Below are 15,113 nucleotides of genomic sequence, written 5' to 3'. Positions count from 1 at the left end.
GTGCCACATTACCCTTGGTGCCACATTACCCTTGGTTTTTATATTTGACTCACATCCCAGGCGTCCCCTCACACCTTCTTTCCAACCAAATTTCCCCCTGAATTTCCTTGGAGTCCTGCTGGGCTGATCTTGGGGTGCCACCATACTTCAGAACGCCATGTCAAGTGTGTTTCGTGCCATGGTGAACTGCTTGCCAGGTGATCCTTATTTTGCCCTTTTACTCTTCTGCGTAATCATAATAGTCTAAGTGATACCACTGCCATTAAGAGACTGCCAGCTTGTTTTGAGAATTGACTTAAAGTTCAACCTAGCTTGTTTCTGCAGAATTCTTTGATATTTGCTTTTGGGGGGGGGGTGGCAACCTTGCTTTTTCAGTAACCTAATAGCACCACTCTGGTTCTAGTTTAGAATGCCTTCAACAGGTGTCTCTGGCCTCTCAACAAGGAGCACATGACTTCTTCGCACTTATTTCATGTTGGTAGATATTGAAACATGTGGAAAAAATCTTATATGACAATAAATTCCAGTGGGGTAGCTGTTTTAGATAAATAAAAATAACCAAAGAGAATTACCATTGTACAGCAAATATCCACAATCAGAGAGCATAGCCTGAAATTAATGAATTGGAATTTATGAGGAAGTTTGATTGTATTCAACTGTATTTATTGAGAAGAAGAGTCACTACAGGTGTAAAATTGACTTAGCAAATCTAGGAAGGTTCTGTTATTGCCAGTAACTGCTGTTGTAAGTGGTCTCCATGCTTATCTCATATACCTTTGAGCTTTGCATAGAAATGTCACACTGTATCACTTGAACTTTGACCTTGCTGATTAAAATGTTCTCTCTTTATGCATCTGCCATCTGAGGACAGACCATCATCTGTTTGATTAAGTGGGCTCTAGTCCATAAAACCTTACATTGTAATAAATATTTGGACTTTAAGATGTCCTAAGCTGGGTGGGGAAGATCTATGACAGCTGAGAAAGACCTTGGCTGGGCTTCGGTTCCTCCTCAGTTCTTAGGTATTTAGCCTGTGTGTGGACAGATGTACAAGCCAAAGGGCTCTTAACCCCTTCCCCCCACCTCGAAGCCTGAGACCCTCTAGTGAGCCAGGCCAGTGGACCTAGGACCCACCCAAGATTTGGAGTATTCTGGTACATTTCCACTTCTTTATTTATAGGGATGCCAGCCTCCAGGTGGGACCTGAGGATCCCCCAGAATTACAGCTCATCTCCAGAGTACAGAGATAAGAACATAAGAACATAAGAGACGCCAATGTTGGATCAGGCCAAAGGCCCATCCAGTCCAACACTCTGTGTCACACAGTGGCCAGAAATACCAGTGGTGGGACCTGAGGATCCCCCAGAATTACAGATCATCGCTAGAGTACAGAGATCAGTTCCCCTGGAGAAAATTGATGCTTTGGGGGGTGGATTCTTTGTCATTGTACCCCCTAAGGTCCCTCTCCTGGATCTACCCCACCTCCAAGTCTCCAGGAGTTTCCCAACCTGGAACTGGCAACCCTAGTCCCACCCCCTGCAACCCTAATTTAAATTGTATTTTGTCAGCTGCCTTGGGCTCCCACTAGGGTTGCCAGCCTCCAGGTGGGGCCTGGAGATCCCCCGCTTTTACAACTGATCCCCAGCTGACAGAGATCAGCTCCCCTGGAGAAAATGGCTGCTTTGGAGGGTGGGCTCTATGGCATTGTACCATGCTGAGGCCCCTTCTCCCCAAGCCCCGCCCTCTCCTGGATCTACCCCCAAAGTCTCCAGGTATTTCCCAACCCAGAGCTGGCAACCCTACTTTTACAGCTGATTCTTATAAAAGTGAACTTGGACAAACTGGATATTTTGAGGTGAAGCCTGGGAACAGCAGAGTTTGAGGAGGGGAGGGAGCTCAACGGGGTGTAATGCCATAGAGTCTACCTGCCAAACTGGTCATTTTCTCCAGGTGAACTGATCTCTGTCTCCTGGAGGTTGGCACCCCTGTGCGAAAGAGACTCGGGTTTTCCTTATTAAATACTAACACAGCATTGAGACGAGGTCAGAACAGAAAGAAAGCTGGGAAAGGAAGCTTTTGTTGTTAGACTTATTAAAACAAACATATGACCTTTTTGTATGCCCATAGGTGGACTCAAAACATTCAGAGGGAACAGGGGAGAAAATATTATTCAAAATATATTCACCACTGAAGGCTGGCTGCTTAAATGTTTTAAGAAGCTACATTGTACTTGTGACAAGGAAAACGACAAGTTATTTGGGGGAGTGTAATGTTGTAGAAAATTGTCAAGAAGATATAGAACATTATTTTATACTCCATGATATTCCACAGGGGAAAACTGCAATCCTTTCCACAAGTCCTACTTGGTATTCAAGCAACGTACCTGTTTCCAGGATTGTAGCCTCAGATTTTCCTGTTATATTCTTACATTTCTTTGGTAAGGACTCCACTGCATACATGGAGATCCTGTTCAAGTAAAGGCTTCTGCATTTCCGTCAGTTCTGAGATGGCTGTGTGGATACAGCGGGGACATGCATATAGGACTGTCCATAACTGTGAGGAGAACAGAATGTCACTTATTTGCTCGTGAAATAACTATACGGTAGGTCCACTAGGAAGACACAGTTTGTCATGCTCTCCTACCACATATACACACAATGGGTGAGATCCATTGGTAATTTCCATGGACAGATGAGACTTCCACCAGCGGGATAAAATCTTTTCTTCCACCATCCTGCTGCAGCCCAACATAATCCCTGAAATGCTGCATCTGGGAGACAGAGGACCCCCCAGGGACAACATCAGGGGGAGCTGGAGGCCTGCAGTGGAGGGAGAACTGGCAGAATTCATTCCCTTCTGTTAGCGGAAATTTAGTGCTGGAGATGGTTTACAGACAGTTTCTACCTCAAACTATAGGAAGTTTGTTATAAATAAAGCAGTCTTGAATAGTTTATCCCACCACACCGCAGTTCATAATTTATTCTGCAAAAGTTATCATACAAGATTCAGTTGTATGAATGTTATTAGCTGTGTATTTTGTGCTGCAGTTGTTTTTGTGGTTTATTAGTTCAAAACAAATTAAGAATGCAGGTTTCCGGTTGTGATCCATTAACTGAATGCTATTTTTTTAAAATCAGATAATTAACATTGGCTTTCTCATTTGTTTGGAGTCATTCATTCTCTGTGAGTACTTAAGATAGTGTCTATCACTGCTTGTTATTCATTCACTGACGCGTAGCTATTACATTTATCACAAGTACTGCATGTAGGGTGGACCTGGCAACCAGCAGGGAATGGGGGGGGGGACTTACCAGGAGAAAGAGAAAGGCCCAGGCCACATCACTGATGTTGCACAGGAACTGATGTCATCACACCAGTGACATCCAGGCAACGCTCTGGTATTTGGACAAAAACCCTATGGTAAAACCGGCTTCTACCATAGAGTTTTTACCCAAATATCAGAGTGTTGCCTGGACGTCACTGATGTGATGATATCACTTCCTGTGTGGTGCTGGTGACAAGGCCTAGGCTTTTCTCTTTCTCCAAGTAAGTCCTCCCACCCAGTTGATTGACTGCTGGGAGGCAGGGCCTGTTGGCAGGGGACCCCCATGTCCACCAAGGGATCTGGCAACCCTAACTGCACTCAAAACTGAAACTAAATGCTAATATTAGCAATTTATAGATTCCTATTGCAATAGGAACATGATAGTGATATGCTTATTTATTCCAGTATTAAAAAGAAGCCTCCAAATGCAGTTCCTAAAGATTTTATTATATTACTGTTCTTTCAAGCTGTTGGCTACTTCTAGTTTGGTTTGTAATCAGATTCATCTGGACAATTTGATTAAAGCCAATTGATTAGGGGCCCAAAATACACATTACAGTGAAATAGATGGGCACCAGCAACCTGTATCTCCCCTTGTCTCCCTAGTAGCATGTAATGGGGGAAAAACTCATTACATTAATTATTGCATTAGCATTCCCCACTTCTCACAACTGTCAGCCAATGGAGCAGAGCAGGAGGCAAGGAAACACTAACAAAACGGTATCACATTGTGTTGCTTTTCCAGCCAGATATTGCTCGGAAGAAGTGAGTAGGTTAGGGCTCCAAGTCCCCCCGGGGGGGCGGGGAAACCCCTGCCCCAGAGGCCCATTCCCCGTCACCGGCGGATCGGGCCCCGGGGGGAACCCCACCCCAACGTGCGTGTCACGAGAAAGTGACGTTAGGATGCCAGGCACGCTGGGGGCGGGGCCACGACTATCGGAGGGAAAACTCTATGGTTTTCCCTCCGAGGGTCATGACCCTGCCCCCAGTGTGCCCGGCGTCTTAACGTCACTTCTGGGTGACGTGCATGCGGCGTGCGTGCTCCAGTCACCGCCCAAGAGTCCCCCACTGCGGCGACTGCAACGACTTGGCAACCCTAGAGTAGGTAGCATCAGTATCTATCTCCATAAACTGTAATTTGGGTCTCAGTGTGGTCACTCTCTCTGATCCAAACTCCAAATCCATTTATATGAAAGGTAGGGCTGATTGTCTATGTTTACACATCCAAGGCAAAGCTTCCATCTGGGCCATGACCCTGATTCAAACAAAACGTCATAACAAAATAAATCACTTGGCTTCCTGATACATTAAATAGAATAATAATTGTGCATTAGGTAAGAAACAGTAAAGGAAAATGGACAAGAGTATTAAAGAATAGATTTTACTTAATTGCAATAGGATAGAGTACCAAAAAATGAAAAAGATGTATCAGAAAGACTCCCCAGCCAAGGGTCCCAGCCAGAATACCAAAATGCACTATAGATTAAATACAAATGAGACACAAATTACCTGGGAATAAGCCTCATTGAATAAAATAAAACATCAGTCTCTCTTGTGTCATGGTGATCCCTGGCCCGAAAGATATCTGGCTATCCTCAACCAGAGCGAGGGCTTTTTCGGACCTGGCACCAGCCTGGTGGAACTCTTTGCTGAATGACAACCATGCCCTGCGGGACCTAGTGCAGTTCCACAGGGCCCGTAAAACAGAGATGTTCTTCCAGGCCTACAGTTGAGGACAGCAACAGTTTTTTCCATCCAGCCTGGCTCTTCTTTTTTCTCCCCCCACTGGTGAGGATATAAATTGGTTTCTTAGCACCATCTGTAATTGAAACTGGAACGGTATTGAATTGTTTTACTGTTTTAATTGTTTTTAACTTGACTTGTAAGTGTGTTTACTAAAATGCGCCCTGAGCCCTGTTTGCAGAGGAGGGCGGTCTACAAGTTGAATGAATGAATGAATGAATGAATGAATGAATGAATGAATGAAAAGCTTGTTCGGGACTTATACACCAACCACAGCACAGAGAAGGGGTCTGTTTACCTCCTTTCCCCATTCTGAAGGCAGAAGTTCTTCTTGAAATTGAGAATGGGGTGTTGTTCTCTGTGCCGTTGACAGGCACTGCAGGTCTAGCCACCGCAAAGAAGGCTGCTGGCCGCTTCTAGATATAGACTAAGATATTAACTTGTGTGTTTCCTTCCCTGAGACACAAAGCCCACAGGGTTTAAATAAACAAGAAGTTAACTTTTATTTATAGTTTGAACTGAATAGGTAAGGTAGAAGTAACAACATTTCTTTTATCTATTCCCGTATCTTGGATCTTGTGTTACAAATTGACTCTTTTTAGTCAGCTAGTTTCAAGCTGATGTTCATTTCAGCTTCACTCAGACATCTTCTTTTCCCTCTGAACTCCCTAGCTGCCAACTCCCAACTGCTCTCCTAACTGTGTTTTCCAACTGTCTCTCCCCAACATTTCAGCCCTTTTCAGACAGCCTATCGATTCCATTTCAGGAACTGGTTATTAAGGGATTTTTTCTGTCCTTTCAAACAGACCCATTTCAGTACCCAGCTGCTAACAGAATTAATTTATTTTTTCATACAATCCTGGTTGTGTCCCATTCAGGAAATGTGTGTGAGCCTTTCTTCCATTTTTAAACCCTCCTTCCGCTTCTGAATTGCCGTGGGGAGCTGTGTGAAATGCCCAATAATGCTTCCTGCCATGCCGCTTTCTTTCCCCTCCCCTTTTCACCTTGCTGGCACACGATCTTCCTCTCCTTTTTTAAAAAGGTTCTAATATGAGTGCTGAAATACTAAACAAACATAGCAAGTCAGTGTAATAGTGGCACCATAGAGATGCCTTGACTCTCAGGCATGTTTGCAATCCTCCCTCCCCAGGCCACCAATTGTAGCTCAGCTACATACAGCATCTTGTCTATCTGAAAGAACATGTCTTGGCAACATGGAAAGGGCAGAATAAATACATTATTTGCATTGCTGAGCTGCAATCAGAAGGAGGGAGGGCAGATGGCTTTGCCAGTTTGGTGTAGTGGTTAAGTGCGCGGATTCTAATTCGGGAGAACCGGGCTTGATTCCCCATTCCTCCACTTGCAGCTGCTGGATGACCTTGGGCAAGTCACAGTTTTGTCAGAGCTGTTCTCTCAAGGACTGTTCTGGAAAGAGCTCTCTCAGCCCCACCTACCTCACAGGATGTCTGTTGTGGGGAGGGGAAGGGAAAGGATTTTGTAAGCCACTCTGAGACTCTGAGTGAAGGGTGGGGTATAAATCCAATCTCCTCCTCCTCCTCCTCTTCTTCTTCCTCTTCTTCTCTTTCTTCCTAGAAGCTTCAGAGAGCTGGCTTGCTAGCATGAATGGAGGGAGAAAGATAGAGAGGGGCTCCTCTTTTCAGAACTCACACAGGGATCCTTTGGCTTCCTGACAATTCAGCTGGCATGCAAAGGGTTTTTGCTGTTGTTGCCATTTGAAAATATGATCCAGGAGGAGAGAGAAATCCATTTACATAGCCGGGAGTGGGGGCTTGGGGGAAGGAGAACTGCAAACAAGCCTGGGAGTCCAGGAATCTCTGTGGTGCCACTATTACACTGACTTGCTATATTTGCTTAGCATTTCAGTGCTCACAATAGAAGCTTCAAAAAAAGGCTGAGGAAGATCACATGCAAGCAGGTTGAAAAGGGGAGGGGGAAGAAAGTGGCAGTATTTGAAATGGCCAGATTGCTTCAGGGATGGCTTCTTAACAGAAGGATATTTACTGTGTGAAAGTCCCGTCCCTGTATCACTTTACTTGGAACTGGGCCAATGATGGATACCATCCAGAATAGAATGGCAATGTGAAAAGGGCCTCCATCAGTTCTCATTGGTCTCTCTTAGGGAGAGGCAGAACCTACCCTGTCCATCACAAAGGCTTTCTGAATCAAACCAAAGGTATGTCCAGTCCGACATCCTATTTCTCATCCTGGCCAGTTATATGCTTTTGGTAATTCCACCAAAAGGGAATGAAAGGAACAGCCACCCCCCACACCTAAACCTGCTGACAGTCAAATTCATTATGGATGAACTGTAGCAGCGAGGCAAGAAAAAAAATCTCTGTCTTCAGTTTCTTCACATTATTCATTAGTTTATAAGCCTCTACATTTATATAGCTTATCTATCAATATAAGCCTTCCTAACTGTAAAAGAAGCAGGGGCAGCTTTTTTCACCTCTCTCCAGCCAAGTTCATCCTGCCCCAAATGTCCTCTTCTTCCATTTATTAAAGATCCTGGAAACTCTTCTGTTTTCTTTGTATCAGCCCCTAATCATTCCCATGATATCATAAACTCAATTTGCTCAGCCTGTGCTTATCAATATTTATCTCTATAGCCATATGTCTAATTTTGACATTTTATATTTACACGCACCTATATGTCTACCAATGCAGTTCTCACATATGATGCAGTGGGCTCTATTTCACAAAAAACTTTATGTCATGATATTTTTAGTAAGTAAATTAGTAAGATCTATCTCAGTTGATTCTTGTATTTTTTTAACTGGCACAAAACCATGGGCAAAATAGGGTACTGTTTATATCATGGTGACAAATGAGAAGCGCTGCTATCCTTGGGACTGATTTTACTGACATATCTTCTTTAAAAGATTCAGTCATTTGCCATATAACTTAAAGTTTAACACCTGCAGTGATAAAGTTTCATTTGCAAAAAGCCAAGTTGTCAGATGTCCCACCAGTACAATAATAATAAAAAACTATTGCTTGAACAGTGTTTAAAATTTAACTAAATTATATCTAAATATTGGGAGGATTACTTCTACTAATCTCAGAATTTATATATCCTTTAAGTCTAAAACAAGATCTATTAAAAACCACAAACACAAATTATAGTTATATAGTGAAACCACAGTATTGTTTGTTTGTGTTGTTTGATCCAGAAAGGCATTCACTATTCCACATTTAGGTCCTGTTCACACTAGGGGTTTGGGGACGGGAACGGGACGGATCGGGGGCGGAGCAAACGGCCGTCGGATCGCTGGCACGTCTTTGCACCGGCTCATCCCCGGCTCCTAGCCGAACTGCGCATGCTCCGACATGCACAGTTCGGCAGGCTCCCCGTCTGAACTGTGTTTTCTCCCTGGCATCTGATCGTGCCGGGGAGAAAAGGCACCGTGGCCCAGGGGATCGTGGGATCCCGCCGCGGCGTCTCAACTTTGGTGCAGCTTTTAAAAGCCGCGCTTTGAGCGACTTATCCCCTGCCATGTGGCAGGGGCCTTAGAAGAAGAAGAGATTGAATTTATACCCTGCCCTTCACTTGGAGTCTCAGAGCGGCTTAAAAACTCCTTTCCTTCCCCTCCCCACAACAGACACCCTGTGAGTTAGGTGGGGCTGAGAGAACTCTGACACAAACTGCTCTTTTTCAAGGACAGCTCTTGTCAGAACTATGGCTTGCCCAAGGTCATCCAGCAGCTGCAAGTGGAGGAGTGGGGAATCAAACCCGGTTCTCCCAGATTAGAGTCCACGCACTTAACCACTACACCAAACTGGCTCTCCAGTTATATGAGAGATTTGCTGTTCTACTATTACATATATTTTAATTTCCCAGCCAGGATAAGAATGAGAAGGAATAAGACCGAAATTTGAAAATAAGGGTGGGTGTCTTGCCTTGGTCCAATACTGGCTTGGTTGATGGGTTTAGCAGCATTTCAAGATAGGTTAGTATTTGCCTCAGCCTTGATGGAATAAAGTATCCAGGCTCTGATCATTTCCACATGGGTCATCGGCCTCAGTTTCAATGCTGTTAAGAAGCAGCTTTCCCCCCTGCTTTCCCATAGCATTGTGGTACATTTGTATATCTCCCAGGGTTTCACTGGCTTTTCTCCAAAATCGCTCAAACCTACTGTTATGTATTGACTTGTATGCATGAACCGTGATGCGAATCACCTAATTGAGATACCATGTTAAGCTTCGCCCTGGGCTAGGATCCTAATGTAACCAATAGGAGTCCTAGCCCAGAATGTGTCTGCCAATCAGCTTGCAAAGCGGGATCGCTCCTGATTGGACGTTATCTCTTCAACCTCATAGGTTGTATTACTGTACAGTGGGTGTGGCTACACTAGCCGGGAGTGTTTAAATATGAACAAGCCAGTGTATGTAAATAGTCTCTGTTCTCTGATGAGTTCTGGCTGGCGATTGTTGTACCGTGTTGGAGAAGTAACTGAGCTGAAGAAATAAACCGCATTCTTGCTGAAATCACTCTCCGACTTCTTGTTAAGCTCGCGACTTAACACCTACTTTGCTCTGAAGTTCTGGGAAAGATCACAGTAAAGCCTGGGTGGCTGCTATGATGGGCCCCATGTTAGCTACGGGCCGGCAGTAAAGCCTGGGTGGCTGCTATGTAGATGGATACGTTTGGGTTTTCTCCACCCACATGACAGCCATTTTCACTGAGATTGTCCTGGCAGTGGCCATTTCTTCCACCATCACAGGAGGAATTTTTTTGGCACTAGAATATAATTATATAGCTATGGTATAATAAATATGTGTACCAGGTTCTCTGAATTCCCATCTTGCTTTCTTTTCTTTTCTTTTTTAAATTGAAGGCAGTCTCTAGTTCCTTGTGGAGTTGTAAGGGAAAATGCATATCTCCACATAGGGTTGCCAGGTCCTCTTCGCTCGTGGGAGGGAGCTCTCCGGGAGTGCAGGGGTGGGGTTTTGCCCAAAATACCAGAGCGGCAATGCATGATGTCCCCAGCGTGATGATGTCACTTTCATGTGACGTCATCATGCTGAGGATGTTGCACTGGGTGGTGGCTGTTGGTCTGGGGCTTCCCCGCACTGGCTACTGGCCAGGTGGCTGGAGGTGGGCAGGAGCCTACCAAATAAAGGGATTCCCCCACTCCCACCTGGGGGCTGGCAATGCTATCTTTTAAAAAGTGAAACCTGGGGATTCAAGGAATCTGATACACATGGGCCCTTGGAATTTTGTCCACCCTGTTTCCCTTAGTTGTCCTACACACATCTAGGGTTGCCACTTGCCTGGAGAAAAATGTTCTGTACCATTTTTAGAGACTTAATGTGTGGAAATGGGTGGCTAAAACTTTTTATGGCATGCAAGTCAATAACATCACCCAGTAACATCACCCAGTAACAATATCATATTATGCCTCTGTTAAAGGCATAGAGAAGAAGAGAAGAGATTGGATTTATACCCCACCCTTCACTACACAAGGGAGTCTCAGAGTGGCTTACAAACTCCTTTCCCTTCCCCTCCCCACAACAGACACCCTGTGAGGTAGGTGGGGCTGAGAGAGCTCTGAACGAAACTGCTCTTTTTTCAACAGCTGTGCCAGAACTACGGCTTGCCAAAGGTCATCCAGCCAGGTGCAAGTGGAGGAATGGGGAATCAAACCCTGTTCTCCCAGATTAGAGTCCGCGCACTTAACCACTACACCAAACTGTCATTTCCTCTCCAGGCCTGTTGGAAACCTAACTTACACTTGGTTTGAAATCAAATATTCCAACTTAACTGAGTTGAAAAAATTATTCAGAATTTTCTTGTTTAGCTGTTAGAATTGTAGTTGCTATATAGTTATCACAGAACAAATGACATAGAACAAGGACGTCACCATCTTTGCTTGACCCAACAAATGTTCAAAAACATGAATAGTGCAAGTAATTGCACATCCAGCATTCTGTATATAAGTTTACAAAGCTATTGAAGTCAATGGGCTTCGGAGGGTGTAACTCTACTTAGGATAGTACTGCTAGTCATGTAAACTTACAGATATTGCACCAACACAGTACCTTCAACAGGCCATAAATTGTTTCTTAATTTCTTTTGAAAATCTTTATGAGTGGATTCACACTTCCTCCTGTCCCTATGGCTATTCTTGCATGTAAACACCAGGCTGAACAAGTGGAACCTTGTAAATACCTTTGGCATTTACATGCTACTTGATTCTATTTATATAGCCACACGTCTGTCGGTTATCCTTCTTAGGAATTTCCATGTACTGTAGGAGCTCAAGGATGGTGTACTACAGAGAACTATTCCTTAAATAGTTTTATTTGCTGTAGTAACTGCAGACGTCAAAGGAAAAGCATGTCATATGTGTTAAAATAAGCCATACGTATGCCAAAATTACTTTGAAATAGCAGCACTATCAAGGAAAAGTAGACCCAATGCACTACATCTAAGGAAGTCAACAGGGCCTTCTATTGATGTTGACCTAAAAACAAAATAAGCCTTTCTTAAAGAACGTTTGAAAAAAATATAAAGGTTAATTGCTGATCTTATTTTATTTGTAAACAGAAAGCAAAATTTCAAAATGTAAAACTTTAAGATTACTAATAGTGAAGACAGACCAACATCCCTCCAGGAGCAGGTTTTTCTGCAGCAGAGTAAGCTTTGCTTGCCCCCCCCCCCCAATTTCTCTCCAAGCACCTAGCATGCTCACCTACATGTTCATCCACCACCCATTTATTTGACCTCCCCATCACAGCTTTTTTTAAAGTCATGTAAACTTTAAAAAACTTTTTAAAAAACAATTAAACCTGAAGCATTACTGGATAGAGGGGAAGGAACTGGCTCTTTAAAATCCCATGAGGGCCCGCCAAATAGCACAGCTGGTTTCTCCAGGAAAAAGAAAGAACAAGTTGCTCCTGGACTTGATTCAATTTGGAATTTTGTAAAATCTGAAGTGTGCACAGATGGACAGCAAATTCAACATTTCTTAAATAGAGGTTCAATATAATTTCAGGGGATGACACAACCATATATTCAAGATTCCACTGAACAGAGGAGTTAAGCAAGGATGTATCCTTGCTCTGCTGTTATTCAATTTATACCTCAATGACTTAACTTTCATCCACTTTGCCTGGCCCATGTTAAATTACCCCATCGCTTATATGCGGATGATACCACCCTGTTGTCAAGATCCGTGGTTGGCCTATGCAAGCTCATAGGTTCCTTCTCAGAATGTTTTTCCAGAGAGGGCTTAGCTATTAATGTTGCTAAGTCTAAGATTGTTCTTTTTAGTAAAAAATGGAAAACAAAAAAGTATAAGTGGCTGGTAGCAGGTCAACCTATGGAGCAAGTAGAGCATTTTAAATATTTAGGCATTATCTTTCAAGCAAATCTTTCCTGGAAGGTGCACTTAAACTTTGCTGTTAGAGCCCCTATGACTACTGAGAAGGCCATCTCAAGATTTTATTATCTCACAGGTGGCCAATATGTTCCTGCGGCAATCAAAGTATTCAATGCTAAAGTTAGTGGGCAGATGCTATATACTGTCGGGGTCTGGATCAGTGCAGTAACAGACAAGATCAACAGATCCCTACACAATGTTCTGGGAACACCTCAGTATGTGTCCGGAACAGCCTTGAGAGCTGAAGTTGGGGAGATGTATTATGAAGCACAGGCCTGGGGAAAAGCATTCAATTTGGAAATTAGGACTCTAAAATCAAACCCAGATCCTTGGATTAGTTAAGATGAACCACCACACAAGTGATTGGGACAGATTACTGGACAGTAAACTATTATGTCTGGGTATCACCCATGATGTGATAGAAGTCACGAGTAGACAAGAACTGTCACCACTCATTAGAAGATGTTTAAGGGACTTTGACTACGAGAGCACGTCGAATGGAGCCCGCAGAGTGTGCTCAACCTTTTCAGTAGGAATCCAGCCTCCAACAACAATGCCAAACTACTTATCTGAGATAATTCTTCCAAAGTATAGAAGGGCATTCATGCTAGTGCACCTGAATGCCCTACCTTCAGCTGTGATGTCATGAAGATTTAATAGGATTTCATACACAGATCGACTCTGTAATTGCAGCAGCAGTAGAATTGACTCTGTGGGTCATATCTTGCTTGATTGTCCCAAATTTTCAGCTCTAAGAGATGAACTGATCTCCCCTTTATTTAATCAGGATGTCCTCTCCAGAAGCAAAATAATCCTGGTTACTTAGAGACGAAGACAAACAAACTACTCTGCATGTGGGAACATTTCTAGCAGCTGTTGTCAAATCACATGGTAACTTGCAGTAGCAGCCTTTAAATTCCTTCATGTTTTCCTGTGGAATGAGGTTTATTGTTGGATGAGGGTTTGCTGTTTATGACTCTGGTTGCAAAAACAGTAGAGACAATTTTTAAAAGAGTAGATAACATGATTGTAACCATTCTCAAATAGCATTGTGCCCTTAAGCAGTTCCACTACATATGGATATTGCCCTCATTTAATTTATCACAGTACCAGTAATTGCCAGAAACATCCTCATACATTCTTGCAAATCTAATGGGAGAGAAATGCCACTGGTGTAACATCTTACTTGTATTTTCATGAAAAATAAGACTTAGGTCCTTCCCGCACTTGGATCTCATCCCAGGTTTTATTAGAGTTCAACTTGCAACACAATACCTTGCATTTATCCCTGGTTATAACAGCATCCATTTAACCCAGGACAAGTGTGGGGTGAAACCAGAGTGACCTCAATGTTACGTGGAAACAAAAAATACCCTGAGATAATTACAGGGGGGAACTCGAATGTAGTGTAGAATGTAAGTCCAGGGACAGGGTTGAACTAGGATTTAAGGTCTAGTGTGGAATCACCCTTACCGAAAATGTCATACCAATTCAGAAAAAAGAATCTCCTTAAATTAACATTTAATTCATGTCCTAAGGCTTTCTGTCTTTTTTTTGGGGGGGGGGTAAATAAGTCTAGACAGAACTCCAAGCACTAGTAGATGACAATTTGTGAAAATTGGAAATAAAATAGTTATAAGTGGGGACCTGTAAGAATTTTATGGGGAGGGACCATTCCCCCACCATTGCTTCCTTTTCTCTCCCCCATCTTCCCCTTTCTTTCCCTCCCCAAGCCAATCCCCCTTCTTTCTCTCCCCCAGAAGCCAATCCCCCCATCTTTTCCTTTCTCTCTCCCCCCCCAAGCCAATCCCCACTTCTTTCTTCCTCCCTCTTTTTCCCTACCTTTGTGTCTGGCAGTGGTGGCAGTGACTCAGAACTGCTCCAAGCCTGGAGCAGCTCCCAGTGGTGGCCAGGTCTGGAGCAGCTCCTGATGTCTACCGTGGCCAAGCCCAGAGTCTCTCCCCACATTCCCACTGTTGTGATTTTGTCTGGAGTCTCTGCTGGTGTTCTGCACCACTGCAGCTGGGCCTGGAATTCCCCACTGCTGCAGCTGGGCCCAGAATGGCTCCCAATGTTCCCTGTGGCCAAGCCTGGAGACTCTTCTGGTATTCCCTGCTGGCATGACCGGGCCCGGAGCAGCTCCCAACATTGGCCCGTATCAGCTCCACAGGAGCAGCAGCAGCCAAGGCCTCATTGGTAAGTTGTATGGTCAATTGACTAATTTATGTGCTGACAACAGTTTTTATTGGGGGGGGATTTAAACCTTCCAATGTATTTTAAAAAACATTTTCTGCAAACCTAGATGGTCACCCAAGTTTTCAGAAAAACTTGTTTGGGGTAAGTATGCCCCCTATCTGCAGATTTAGATATTCACACATAGGGGGCTGTTGAGAATTAGATATATAGATTCTCAGAGGTAAGAAGAAGCTTGAAATAAGTTAATTTCCTTTCTAACTCTCATTTATGAAGTCTTGTGGTTAAATTTTTAGCTGGAAAAACTGAAATATCACAGTACCTCCATTACTACACTCAAATTCTGAACTATATTCCATTATATCTGTATTTTCAACTAAATCACAATATCTATGTAATCTAGCCTTTTCCCAGTATTAGCAGGCCTGGGAGCTAGCTCTCTCACT

The sequence above is a fragment of the Gekko japonicus genome, unplaced genomic scaffold, assembly GCF_001447785.1.
Source record: "Gekko japonicus isolate JY-2015 unplaced genomic scaffold, Gekko_japonicus_V1.1 scaffold165, whole genome shotgun sequence".
In the NCBI taxonomy this organism is placed as follows: domain Eukaryota; kingdom Metazoa; phylum Chordata; class Lepidosauria; order Squamata; family Gekkonidae; genus Gekko; species Gekko japonicus.
Note: the sequence above shows the minus strand (reverse complement) of the source record.